At 31.8% G+C, this 15,516-nt stretch overlaps 1 long non-coding RNA gene across 1 annotated transcript; it reads right to left on the bottom strand.

Moving 5' to 3' along the window:
- Nucleotides 1–205: 205 nt before the first annotated feature.
- LOC120174898 lies at nucleotides 206–1,354 on the bottom strand. Its single transcript, XR_005521206.1, has 2 exons — nucleotides 817–1,354; nucleotides 206–594 (listed from the first exon to the last, which is right to left on the bottom strand). It is a non-coding gene; the product is annotated as an uncharacterized LOC120174898 (long non-coding RNA).
- Nucleotides 1,355–15,516: the final 14,162 nt, after the last annotated feature.

Raw genomic sequence — 15,516 nt, 5'->3', positions numbered from 1 at the left:
TTTTCATTAGATAATACATAAATACATATTATTTGGTTCACATTAAATAATAGTATATCATATAGCATATCATTTAGTTTCCATTAAATAATTACATAAGTTCATGTTATATAGTTAGCATATTATATAGATTGCATATTATAAATAATGGTCTATATTAAATAGTCCATATTATATATAAGCCTATTTTATTTTCCTTTATAAATAAAAATAATCCAAAATAAAATAGCACATTTTATTAAATATATTAGCACATTACATTTTTTCAAGGCCCATATTTTTGCTCATGTACATTTTATTAAATAAATAGATAAAAAAGAAAAAGAAAAATCTAGTCTCATAATAAGTGCCGCCGGTTGCCTTCCTTGAGAGGGAAAAGTTTGACTCTTGAATTTTGAAGGGGACATGCAATTAATGGTGGACCAATTTTTTAGGAAAGTAATTAATAATACCACGTCAGTGGCTATTGAGATTTGGAATTAGGACCGTTGATCGAATATTGATCAAAGGGCTTAGAGAAGACATTCCAGAAGCATTCTCCAGACTGTTGCACTTCTGTCACCGGCGCATGTTCTTCCGATGGAGGATCCGACGCTGTTTTCATCAAAAGTCACCAAAACACCAAAAAAAAAAAATTCGGAGCATAATCGAAATATGTTATAACCAAATATGAGCGGGAATCACAGTGAGCAAATAACCAACTTAAGGGGATTTTAAATCAGAATAAATAAACACATAATATTCAGAGATCAACACCCATTATAAAGGCCATTATCTGCAAAACCAAAAATACGAAAAGGAAGAGTTTTTTTTTACCGATTCGTAGCTGTTGGAGTTTGTTACCATCGTAAGGCCCGCCGTTCGTCGCCGCGTACGTCACCATTGTCAGAAGTTTGAACAGAAGGTGAATCTCTCATGTTTATTTGTTTCGATTTGAACGTTTTTTATGTTTAGGGGCTGGAAATCGGTGTATTTTTTTGGTTGATTTTGGTGTCCATGGGTGCTCGATTTTTATCGGAGATGGAGAGGGTAGGACTTTTTGTTTTAAATCTTGAAAAATAGAAGAGAGTTGGATTTAGGGTTTTGTTTTGAATCAAAGAAATTTTAAATGAAGAATATGGTTGAGTTTCATGATGATATTTTTGGTTTGATCTTGAAAAAAATAAGATTTATTTAAAAATTTGGCGCTTTCGAAGATCAAAATGAGGTTTTAAGCATGAACGAGTGAAGATCATTTTTCTAGTGTTTGATCCAAAAATGGCTAGGAACGTATGATTTGGAGTGCTAAGTTCTTGAGTGTTAAAAAAAGAGAAAAACAAAGGAGGCGAGCAGCGCTGTTTGAAAAAGAGATGAAGACGAGCAATTTTGGGGTTGTCCCATGAAAAAGCAGATTAATATAAGACGTTACTGAAAATATAATAAAATATTTAATAAAATCGATTTAGTGTTATTAAAAATGTTGAATAATAATAATAATGTTGTAGGTGGAAATCATAAAAAAATATTAAAAAATTTGACAACTGATAAATTTAACTTATTGGTAGGTATCAATACTTTGAAAAAAAATATCGATACATAATAATATAACAGGTTGAAGTTTGACAAAACTGGTAGAGATAGCTAAATTGTTGAAATTTGTATCGATACTTTAGGAATTTAAAAGAATTGCAATAATAGAACCTATAAAGTATCGATACTTTAGAAACATGTATCGATACATAACAACATAACAAGTTAAAATATGACAAAATCGATTTCAATATGACAAAAACAGTAAAGAGATACCATATATGTTGATTAATTGGTATATGTATCATGTTATCGATACTTTAGGAATTTAAAATAATTTCAATAATAGGGCATTTAAAGTATCGATACTTTAGAAACATGTATCGATACATGACAATATAACAGGTTAAAATATAAAAAAACCGGTTTCAATATAACAAAACCGGTAAAGCGCTACTGAATATGTTGAAGGTATTGATACTTTTATAAGTATATGTATCATATTATCGATACTTTTAAAAGAAAAAAATGAAAATGTATCGAAAGTATCAATACCTTACACAAAAGTATCGAGACTTGGGTAATTGTATAATTTAATATAAATAATATATTCGGTTAAACTATCAAAGGCATAACTACATTTTATCTGAAAATAGATAGAACACGGCCTTAGTTTTCGAAATCGAAGCGTATTAGTTGCTTCGAAATAGAAGGAAAGCATTTTTAAAGCGTAGTTGTTTGTTTGTTGTTACAGTCGAATTGAAACGTACGTTGTCGAAACCCTAGTTTTTTTATTATTACTGTAATCTGAAATAGGGGTTTTATGAGTTTGCGGTTTTCGAAGTAAAAAAGCATTTGAGACCGATTACAAGTAGAAAGTGATATTATAGGTAGAAAATAAATATCGATAACTTTATATAATATTATAGGTAAAAAATGATATTGTAGGTTGTATAAATATATTGATACTTGTAGTAGAGAGTATTCACATTCGTTTGAAGGAAACCCTAGTTTTTTTTAGTATGATAGTATTTAAAAATAGGGATTAGGGTTTATGGGTTTGGGGATTTTGAAGCAAAGAAGGATTTTGGACCGATTAAAGTTAGAAAGTGATATTATAGGAAGAAAATAAATATTGGTACTTGTATATAATATTATAGGTAGAAAAAATATTGTAGGTTGTATAAATGTACCGATACTTGTACTAGAGAGTATTATGATTCCTTTGAAGGAAACCGTTTTACTATAAGATTAGTTATCGATACTTGTATATTGAATAAACTATATGTAACATGTATTTGATTTGATTTGCGTTAATTTAATGCTTGAATGTTCATAAATTGATATATAAAGGAAAAATGAAGTCAACGGATGTTGCAATTGTTGTTTGTGAAGATGACATTGAAATTGAGTCCGAGAGTATCAACAATGAAGCACACTGAAAGCAACAATTGAGTGGATATATGCACTTCTAGTAAGTATCAATGTATTTTTGTTATTGTTTTTAAAATGATAATTGGTTTAAACTATTTAAGAAATTTAAATTGATTACAAATTTTAAATGTTGACAGTATGACTGAATGCCAAAGGATGAAGAAAGTTGGTAATCACAACATTGGTTCGGTATGTAAAATGAAATTGACATTGATTATTATTTAGCATTAATGTATTGATTAAGAAACATTTATGCTTAATTTTAGGTGAAACATGAGGTATTGGAGAAATGGAAGTCGATGAGCAATGCTGAGAAGGAACCGTACGTGACACGGTCCAAAAAGGATAGACAACAATACAAAGCTTGGAGGAAAGCACATGAAAAAAAGGTACTCATTAAACTTGTAAATACTGTGATAAAAGATATATAAAAACAATAACATTATATATTTTTTAAAAATGTAGGAAATGTCGACAAGGTGTAGCATCAAAAGACTGAATTCCATAATTGAACACCTGAAGAAGAAGAAAAAAGTTCATGTGCTGGAAGAATGAGGTTTGGATCTTTGATCAGAGTAAGGGATTGACCAATTCAGAGGGAATTGTGTCGATCATTGATGAAGGAATTTGATGTAGAACAATGTAGAGTTAAATATGGTGATTATTCATTTCCTCTGGGGGGTCCCATGTGTTGTAGCCATCTGGGGGCTAGAAAATAAAGACAATAGTGTTGAAGAAGTCATTAAGACAAAGAACTAGAAAGCACTTGCGATGAAATATGATTTAAAGCCTAAGGTAACATATGCTGGACTTGAAGAGGAAATTAAAAGCAGAGCTTACGAAGGGGATAACCTGAAGGCCCGAGTACTATTGTGCCTTATCAGAATCTTTCTTTGTCCAACGGGTGACACGTCCCTGAGCAAGGACAATATGAAGTTGATTTGTGATGAAAGCTTGCAAGGTGAATTGAATTGAGCTGAATATGTCCATGTCAAATTGATTGAATCAATAATTAGCTTTTAGAAGGGCCAAAAACAAACATACCTCAAAGGGTGCATATCAATCTTAGAGGTAAATGATTTAAAGGACGTGTTGGGTTGTATATAAAATGATAGTATAATTATTATATAAAATGATAAATTTAATTATAAATGCAGGTTGTATTGTTTGATTTTTTGTCTGACTGTTCAAGTGTGTCGGCATTCCAAAGAATCAGAGTAGCACGTATCCGTGCATGGGGGAAGGAAGAAGTAGTTAGAGTGATGGAAAAGTTGAAATTGGAAAGACCGAGCAAGCAAGAAAGGGTAATAAAAATAATTATATAATATTAAGAATATAATTCAATGTATTAATATTGTAATTTAATTTTGAAGGTTATTGACAAGGAGGTAGAAGTGAAAGAGGAAAAAGAGAAGAAAGAAGAAAAGGTAGTAGAGGGATTATGGTCAGGGCAGTTCAAGTAAATTTGACATTTTGATGGATGAGTTGGCGGAACTAAAAAAAGGCATTTCTGATTGTTTGCAAAAACAATCCAGAATCGAAGAGGCAATTGAGAGCCTTAAGGGGGAAGTGGGTGGAAAAATTGATGGAGTGGTGAAAGAAGTGGTGGAATTGAGGGTTGAATTTAAGGGGTGATGGAGTTGTAAGAAAAAATTGGATGAAGGGGAAAAAATGAAGGCTGAAATAAATGATATAAAGAATTATGTGGAGGAAAATATATGATGAATTTAAAAAGGATGAAGTGAGGAAGAAGGATGTTAATGTTATGCGGACACCAGAGATTGTAATGGATGCTGAACTAGATTCAGAATGTTTTGCACCTAAGAAGAAGCAGCAGAAGGTAAGCTGAATAAAAGAAAACTGAATTTGATTTTTATTATTGTGTTTTGACTAATATTTGTAAGCACAATTGTAGGTTGAAAAAATGAAAATACCAAGAGAAATTGGTGCATATAAAAGTGGAATGTGTGAATATATATGAAATAGTGGGTTATAATCAAGGTCAGTGAAATATATTATTTTCTGAGTGATATTGAATTATTTTATGACAAAATATTAATCAAATTCCTCATACAACGATGTTGTAATCCAATTGGGAAATCAATACGCCTTAGTAGCCGACGTTGTAACATTGAAGCCTATGACATGGGTTAGCGGTGTGGTAAGTAGAAATTATAAATTGTTAAAACCTAGTGAATATGTTGTAATAGTGTAATAAATTTTGTTAGGTCATTGATTTGGTCAACTGGGTGTTGGTTTACGATTCAAATAAGATACAGGGGAATTAGAAGATTGGCTACATTCCATACAACTTAGCGGTGAGTTAAATTAATAAATGTTGAAAAGTAGTGTTATAGATGGTCAATTAATAATGATTGTGGAGAAAATACAAAATATGTCGTTGGAATAAATTGCAAGTGTTGACCATGTTGCAGCCTTTTGGGAGATGATATTGAAAGACTATTCAAAATCAACTGACTATGACACGGTAAGATACCATAAAAATTGCAATTGGTGTTTTGTATGTAATTATTTATAAAGAAATGTTGAATTTTGTCAAATTGGGTGTGACATTTATTGTAGATCCTTGTGACAATAAACGAAAATGGTACACATTGGTATATGTTGGTGTTGGAAATGGATTCTTATGTTTCAACGGTATACGATAGCTTATTTACAATGTCAGGGGCCAAAATGAGTGTGAAAGATGCTAGAAAATTGGTATGTATGAAAGGAAACAATAATTTATAATGCATAATTTATTTGTAATATAACTTGATATTTTTTCACACAAATGACCATATTAGATAAATTTAATAAGGAAGACATTTTTGTAAATGCGTGAGGGCATCTGAATGTTCCATTGAAAGATTTTAAATTTGTGGAGCATAAGATGAATTCACAATTGAATGGGTATGTAATGTTAGCATAAATTGAACGTATAATTTATGCCGTTTCATATTTGAAATGTGTGGTAATCAAATTTTTTAACAGACATGATTACGACATTTATGTGATTATACGGATGGAAGAGATAGTTGCTAGAGGGTCAACGGATGATTTGGTAAGTGGAATGAAAAATTACTTTGTGGTTAAAAAGTTAAAAGTCGTAGATTGAATGTTGTGGTTAACATACTAACAATTTGAATATAGGTTGTTGGAGATAGAGAACATATGAGAATATTAAACGATCTCATAAGCCATGATCAAAATAAAGGAGAGATGTGTTGACAGTGGCTTACATGAGACACATGGAAAAACATATGTAATGATGTTAGACAAATTTTGTATGTGAAAGCCAAATTTTGTATGTGAATGAAATTATGTATGAGATGAGCAAAGTTAGCAATAGGTTGTTATATATGTTTGTTATACACACTACGAGTTATGTTGATACTTACGATATGTGTAGATCGGGACTTGCAGTTATCCAAATGTCGTTGTTGTCCTGAGATGTAATAGACATATTGTAATTATAAATAAGCATTGAAAATTGAAGACATCATAGTAAAATAGATATAGTAACTCACATCATTGTCATCATTTGCGGGACTGGTCGACCATTCCATTTCATCTTCAAAAAAATTAGTTGATGTAGGATGCGTGCTTGTTTCCAAACTGAGCTTGACTTGAGGACATGTTAGTTTGTTATGTCCCTCGTCGTTGCAGAACGCACATTGCCTAATTTTCTTCTCGACCTTGTTCTTTGCTACTTCTTTTCGCTTTCGTTGTTTTCGTTTAGAGTCGCGAACGTTGTTTACTACACTTCTTTGGTTGACTGAATCATTCAAACCAAATGAGTTTTCAAATTTAGCCGTTAGTCTTTTCATCTCATCTCTTACAGTTTTGAAAGACACATCTGTCTTTGATGCAATGTAGCATAAGCGACTTGACGTTGCACGTAGAGAAGTGAACCTTGCCATTTGCATTACTTCTGGAGGTACATTCAAGTCAACAAAAATTGGTGCACAAGACTTCGCATCCTTAGTCCACCTACTAAGAATCAAATACTTAGGCAAAGATGTGTAATCTAAGTGCTTCAAAAACGTGAATTTGATGGCGACATGGAAACCTGACGGTCTCGAATTTTCTACACGAGCATGTTAGGCTTTCCTTACCGACATCAAAACTGATTTCAAATCTCTTGTTTTTTTCTTTGTACTTTGTCAAAATATAATTTTGGCATTCATCTGATAAGGAGTGAATCTCTTCCTGAAGCAGGTACAATGTCTCCCATTGAAGTTATTCTTGGAACAAACGAAAAAATTCGCGTGTATAAATTTTAGCAACATGGTTTTCAAGGTCAATCAGTTTTGTGATCTGGTAGGGATTTGTCTGGGAACTTAAGTAATCCACTTTTAACTCGTTGATACGCATTCTACTAATTCCTTTTTCAAGTGCACGAACAACATCTAAATATTTCTTTTTTTTCTTCAGTACAACCACGAGTGAAACATTGAAAGACTCACACCTTTGTGTTGAGCGAATATTGGCAAAGAAATGACTGATTATATATGCTTGTGCTCATAAGTGCCGAAGTATTTCCCTTCTCAATCACCCATGGATTGTTTTTGACATTGAATTCGGAAACAATTGAATGCCATTGAGTATCAAATTCCTCTATTGTCCACCAGGAAGCCATGCATTTTGAGAATGCTACTGTAATTTGGGGTCACCAATGTTAGCTTGTGCATTGCGAGAAATATGCCAAGAACATAATCTGTGCTTAGCAAAAGGGATAATAGAGTTGATAGCCCTATGCATTGCCCTATCCCCATCAGTGACAACTGAAATAGGTGATTTATTCATCATGGCTTCTAAAATATTCTTCAGCTCCCACTCAAAAGATTGGGATGTTTCGTTAGCGATTATGGCAATAGAAAACACTATTGTGTTATGGTGATGATTGACACCGACAATAGGCATAATTAGCCGACCATAAATATTATCTTTGTACGTTGTGTCGGACGCAATGACATCACTGAAGCACGTGTAATCAGATCTTGATGTAGAATCAACCCAAATAAGATTATACAATGCCCCTGATTCATCTACCGAGTATGTCATAAAAACTGAGACCATTCAGTTTCTTATAATCAAAGTAAGAAATTAGTGCATTGACATCCCCATTGACGATTTTCTTTACTTTACCTCTTTGAAGTGCATTGTATAGGTCTTTATGTGTAAATCCAACATTATGATAACCCCTACCTGATGCGTTAAATAATTCATTACTTGTGATGTCCCAATACTGACGTCTTTCAATGTTGTTGCCGCATCCACATTAGCCTTACTCACAGCTCTATTTGAACACATAAATGGTGTCATAGCAGTTTTTCACAATGCATGATTATGTTCTTGAAAAGACTTACTTATAACCCTTTGATCGTTTGTATTTGTCATTGAAATAAAGACTTTCGCCTTGCATCCGATTCTTATGAATCACGTATGAGCACGTTGACGATCAACATTATTGACTTTGGATACTTGAAACCCTTCTTTTGAACAACAAAATTCTTGTGTCTTCACATTCCATTCCCTATCAAGGCATTTTTTCTCCGACATGCACTAAAACATGTTTTCATACGTATTCCTTATAAAAGTACCAAGCTTCCTCATGTAAAAAGAAGAGATGACCAACCAATCTTTCAGATTCATCAATAATAAATACTTCATGGCATTCCTCAGTTGGCTTAACATTGTCTGATACAGTATGATCCATAAGTAATGGTTTAAAAGTACCACAAAAGTTTTCTTGTTTTAGGAAAGTTTAGTGGTCCTAACAAGAGTAGATGGAGATGTAAGTAAGTAGAGGTTCATAAAACAACATGCTTCAGTTGTGCTTTCAATTATATTGGGATGTGGTAGTTGAAGGGTGGGTACAACATTAATTTCTTAGGACATATTTAGGTCTGTACAATTAAGAAATACCAAATTTAACATTTATTACTTAAAAGTAATAGGTAAATTTACAATGTAAGAGGTAAAAATATACCGGTTTAATGACAAAATGCGTAAAAATAAAGTTTTGATCCTTTTTGTATATGTATCGAAACGTTTTGTCCATTATGCTTCCCTAAATAGATAAACGCAGAAAGTATCGATACACGTATAAAAAGTATCGATTCTTAAAACTTCGAAATCGATTAATTTAAAGTAATAGGTAAATTTACTATGTTAGCGGTAAAAAGATACTGGTTTAATGACAAGATACGTAAGCATAAGGTATCCATATTGTTCTGTCCAGTATGCATCCCAAACAAGATGCATGCATAAAATATCGATACATGTATGAAAAGTATCAATTCTTAAAACTTCAAAACTGATTAATTTAATGTAATAGGTAAATTTACAATGTTAACGGTAAAAATATATCGGCTTAATGAAAAAAATACATAAACATAAAGTATCAATACTTTTTGTCCAGTATGATTTCCAAACTAGATGCACGCAGAAAGTATCAATACACGTATGAGAAGTATCGATTATTAAAACTTCGAAACCGATTAGTATAAAGTAATAGGTAAATTTACAATGTAAGCAATAAAAACATACCGATTTAATAACAAAATACATAAACATAAAGTATCGATACTTTTGTATCTGTATCGATACTTTTTTCTGTGTGCTTTCCAAACTAGATGCACGCAGAAAGTATCGATACACGTATGAGAAGTATCGATTCTTAAAACTTCAAAACCGATTAGTATAAAGTAATAGGTAAAGTTACAATGTAAGCGGTAAAAATATACCGGTTTAATGACAAAATACATAAAAATAAAGTATCGATATTTTTTGTATATGTTTCGATACTTTTTGTCCAGTATGCTTTCCAAACTAGATGCACGGAGAAAGTATCGATACACGTATGAGAAGTATCGATTCTTAAAACTTTGAGATCAATTAGTATAAAGTAATAGGTAAATTTACAATGTAAACCGAAAAATATACGAGTTTAATGACAAAATATGTAAACATAAAGTATCGATACTTTTGTATATGTATTAATACTTTTGGTCCAGTATGAAAAAACTGATACTTTCAACACAATTACCGATATTAGGATATTAACTGATTAAGTTAATATTTTTTAACTGGTTTCATTACTATTAACTTATAAACAAACTGGCCACGCGTGTTTTTTTGTCTTCATTATTTAAAAGAAAAAAGAATTGATCCTCCCCTCCATATCAAAAACCCTAAACCCAAAAGGTAGAAGAGAAATATTCCACTCCGACGAATACCATCGTTCAGAAATATTGCACCATTCAAGCTTCCTAAATTCTCCCTTGCAACTATTACGATAAGATTTACAGGTAAAATTATTGATATTTTCCCCTAAATTAGGGTTTGATTGATTTAGGGATTCGACTCTTTTTTCCTTAATGTGCTTGTGTTCCATGTAACAACATCCACACCTAAAAATGGCTACAAAACGTCAGAGGCGCAGTTCTTCTCAACGAAAACCTTCTTCTCAACCAAGCTTTTCTTCTCGTGTAAGGTATTCTGACCAAATCAGGTTGTTTGATATGAACAACTTTAGAACCGATTTGGAGAAATAAAAATGGCATCAGTGTTTCAGAGCAAGGAAGATTTATCCCGAATGTGTTATCGACATGGATTTCATGTTTGATGAAAAATATAATTTTAGTTTTAAATCGATATTTACATCTTGGGGTTGTCTTGAATTTCTTGGTATAGAACTAAAATATTTCCCAAACCTAGTTAGAGACTTCTACAATAATGCTTCATTCGACCGTGAGCTTAATAGGAATTACATCATCAGAATTTATATGCATGTCATGGGGAATGATATATATATATCTACAGATTCTATTGTTGCGTGTATAGGTGTCGAGATTAAATGTGATTGGGATGAAACTGATATAGATCATGCAATAAAACGTGTTGACAGAAATAACCCTATTCACCTATATGTGGAGGCCAGAGTGTTTCACAAAATGCTCACTCGGTTTATTCGGCCTTCTAGGGGAAAATTTTCCGTACTTCGACATTACAATTATTTGTGGTTAGAAAAGTATAGCTCCAAAATCGCTCCAAATGTTGCTTAATTGATATTTTAGATAATTGTTAATATAGTCAGAAAGGGAGAATATATCGTAACTTCACTACATATGGATGTGTCATTATCCATCTGTTGAAGAAGAATGAAGTTAATTTTTTATTGACTCCCTTGTTCAATTATCCCGCAAGATTGACATGTTATACATGACTAGAGCGGGATACGAATTTATTGAAAATGTCAGTTGGAGTAAAAAATATGGCATTGGAGTAGAACAAGAGAATGAGCAATTGGACCCCATTGGCCATGACGACCACTAACTAATGGAAGACGCAACGATGGAAGACGCTAGAGATGGAGATGATATTACAATGAAGACAATGATGAAATACATGGTGAATTTCCAGGAGCATTTTGATTCTCGTGTGGGCCACATTAATGACCAACTAGGGGAAATGCGAGCCAATATTTCATCACTGCGTGATGAAGTCTCCAACTTGCGTAACGAATTCCGTCAATGACATCAAATGAGTTAGGTAATTCATTATTTATATTCTAAACATTTACATGTTGAAAATGTATTTGTTTTTCTTATAACAGCGTTGGACAACCAATTGTTGATTGAAGATGATGACATTACAGATGATGATGATGACGATGAAGATCCAAACAAGTATATTGTGTCTGCAACACCGTTGACAAGAAAACTTTTCATTTTTATGTCAATGGAGTCCTTGCCTACTTCTCAACAAATCCAAAAGGTTTTAATTTTGTTCATTTGTATCCATTATTTTACCGTATGAGTGTACTACTTTAATGTCATTTTGTTCATGTTCTAGATGTTATACTGAGACCAAGAGTATATGCATTTCTGCATTTTTGTTTAGATAATTTTGTTATTGCCATTTGGTCTTCTAAGATGAGGTTAGTACTGTTAAGCAATTGAATTACTATAGAAAATGGATAATCTACAATTAGATGTTAATCTTCGAAATTGTTAACAATCTCAGGTAAAACATTGATTGTGTACTTCATAAACTACCTTTATTGTGTGACCACTTTATATTCATTTTGGTAAGATGGATGTCATTAAACATTACTTACTTTTATTTCTTTATGATTCTGAGATATTTATGTTCAATTGTTAGTATAAATAGGATCAAGGAAAGTGAAAATAAAAAAAAAGATAGTGTTACCTACTGTAAAGATCTCCATGATGTTTGGAATGCGTTTCCTCAATTTAACACCCTAAATACACTGTTGGTCAATGATTCAGCGGGAAAATAATTTATAATCTGGTAAGTTACATGTTTTCCATATGTTTTTTCTGTTGAACATGTGTTCATTCATTGATTGATTAACAATTTATGTATTTATATAGAAATACAGTTACATATGTCCACATCCGTTTGACATTTCATATTGGGAGGACAATGCTTTAGGCATGACACAAATTTATGCCTCCTTATACGAAATTGGTTTCTTGTTAGTAAAATTGCACATAATTAGTTTGATAATTGCAATTATTTCTATATTTCCTCAGCAAAAGGTGGAAACATACGCGAGTATTTGGAAAATTTCTCGAAGGCGCCTAATTTCTAGACTTTGTCAGAAATAACCTTTTTTCTTCCGATTAATTTCATTGTGGGTAGACTATTTGAACATTTTTATGTATAACATTGTTTTATATGTATGTTTGGTTTACTTATATTGTGTGTATATTTTCATTCCATACACATAATGCATTATTTTCAATTTAAATGTACTCAAACATATAAGAAAAAAACTGTGTATTTTAATAATCGACAGTAGAACATGTGACTTACACAGTAAATATTCCATTCGGATGGGGTAATGTAAAGAAAACAATCTAACTATCTCCTCTTGTCTTCCATGTGACTGCTTTATTTCCATGTGAGAACCCCATCAACTCAACTTTGAACTGAATCAATATTGTCTTTCCTGGCTTTTTGCCAGATAACGAATGTTACTTGAACAGTAGAAATCATTTATGCAGTTTTCTATTTCAATTTGAGACTGAATTTCATTTTCAATTTCACCACTCAAGTTGAGTTTGAATTTCAATTTCAATTTTAATTTGAGTTTGAATTTCAATTTCAATTTCATCTTCACTATGAATATGAGTTGGATCCTTTGTTCCCTTCAAACAACAACATGCTCATTGCATCGGGAGGTCACATCAAATGCCATTTGTAAGGTAACAACAACCTTTTTCAATACTTATTAACTTAGACAATTTTCATGTTATCATTTATTAATCCTAATTTCCATTGTTTTTTTCCAACATGAAACATGAGGGAAATCTCGACCATCATAATTTTCAAGAACAAGCTGGGAGATCGAATATGTGAAGAATGCATTTCGGATATTATTCATTTCAGCCAGCTCATTAAGATAGGATAACTCTAAACCGAAACTATCAGAACGAAACATACCTAATGTAGAAGTAGATGCAGATTTAAAATCTCGACGATGATACATTTAGTTCTCAAATAGTTTAAGCGTTAGAAACGTTTCAGACTTATGATATGGGTGGTATATGGAAAATGCAACAAAGAGCAACTAAAAATCCCGATAATTGAGGGTTACAACTTGTAATAATAATAAAAACAATTGAAGGATACACATGTATAAAGAATCGATACTTAGCTAAATTAACAACGTAAACGATAAAAGCCTACTGGCGTAATGATAATAGGCATAGATGTAAGTATCGCAACTTGTCATTTATGACTATTTTCATTATATCAGAACACTTTTATCCGTTTATATTGTTAATTCACCTATTACTTTAAAGTAATAGGTTTCAAATTTCCAAGTACCGGTACTTATGATTTACGTGTGTATCTTCCATTATTTAAAATTATTATTAAAAGATGTACTGTTCAATTCTCGAGATTTTTTGGTTGCATTTCGTTGCATTTCCTGTGTAGCACCCAAATCATAAGTTTGATATGCTTCTGATGCTTTAAATGTTAGAGAACCAAATGCATCGCCTTTAAGATTTTAAATATGAAGCTGCTTCTACATCAGCTATGTTTATCTTAGATGGTTTCGGTTTACGATTATCCTATCTTCATGAGCTGGATGAAATGGATACTATCTAGAAGACATTCTTCACATATCCATTCTTTCAGCTTGTTACTCAAAATTATGACGGTCGGGATTTCCCTTGCATTTCATGTTGCTTGATTGCTCCGAATATATCACGATATTTGAACTCCGAAGCATTGTTGGTTGATTGGTCGGGATTTTATATCCATACTTACGTTTTTGTATCGATACACATATTACACGTATCTATATTTTATATTCGAGGATTATTGAAATATCAATACTATTTATTAAAGTATTGTACACCCACTCCAAATTTCAGTATGCTTGTAAAATAATCTGCGTGCAAATGTATCGATACACATTATTAAAGTATTGTTTTTTATAATCTCAACAACAAATTTTTAATACTTAGAATTTCTAAATCGGTTAATATTTAACAAAACGGTTAAAATTTGACAAAATCGATTAGACATAACAGATTGAAAATTGACAAAATCGGTTTCAATATATGCGCCTATAAAGTATCGATACATAAGAAACATGTATCGATACATGACAATATAACATGTTGAAAATTGAAAAAACCGATTTCAATATGCCAATACCGGTATGGAGATATCGATTTACACAAAAACAAAACTTCTCGAAAGTATCAACACCTTACACAAAAGTATTGATACTTCGATAAGGGTAATGGTATCGATTAAATATAAATAACATAATGGATTCAAAATTAAAAAAACCGGTTTCCATAATTGCGCCTATAAAGTATCGATACACGTATTAAAAGTATCGATTCTTAAAACATCGAAACAGATTACTTTAAAGTAATAGGTAAATTTACAATGTAATGGTAAAAATATACCGATTTAATGACAAAATACGTTAACATCAAGTATCGATACTTTTTGTATGTGTATGCTTTCTAAACTAGATGCATACAGAAAGTATTGATACCTAATACACATGTATCGATACATGACAATATAACAGGTTGAAAATTGATAAAATCGGTTTCAATATGACAAAACAAGTAAAAAGATATCGGTTTACAGAAAAATGAAAGATCTCAAAAGTATCGATACCTTACACAAAATTATCGACACTTCAGTAAGAGTATTCAATATAAATAACATATCTGGTTACAAAAGAAACCTTAAACCAGAGAAATAGATAGAAGACGACTGTAGTTTTAGAGATCGACGGAAGTTAGTTATTATGAAATAGTAGTAGTGTATTTTTGGATGCATATTTGTTTGTTTGTTGATGCAATCGAATCGAAATGTATGTTGTCAAAACCCTACTTTTTTAGTATTTCAGTATTTAGAAATAGGGGTTAGGTTTTAGAGTTTGGGGTTTTTAAAGTAAAGAAGCATTTGGTACATATTATAGGTAGAAACTTCAATCTTTGTTCGTGAAGATGATGACCTTGAAATGGAGCCTGAGAGTATCAACATTGAAGAAAATCGAAA

The sequence above is a fragment of the Hibiscus syriacus genome, unplaced genomic scaffold (genome assembly GCF_006381635.1).
Source record: "Hibiscus syriacus cultivar Baekdansim isolate YM2019G1 unplaced genomic scaffold, ASM638163v2 tig00003126_pilon, whole genome shotgun sequence".
Taxonomy (NCBI): Eukaryota; Viridiplantae; Streptophyta; class Magnoliopsida; order Malvales; family Malvaceae; genus Hibiscus; species Hibiscus syriacus.
Note: the sequence above shows the minus strand (reverse complement) of the source record. Positions and strands in the feature narration are given on the sequence as shown.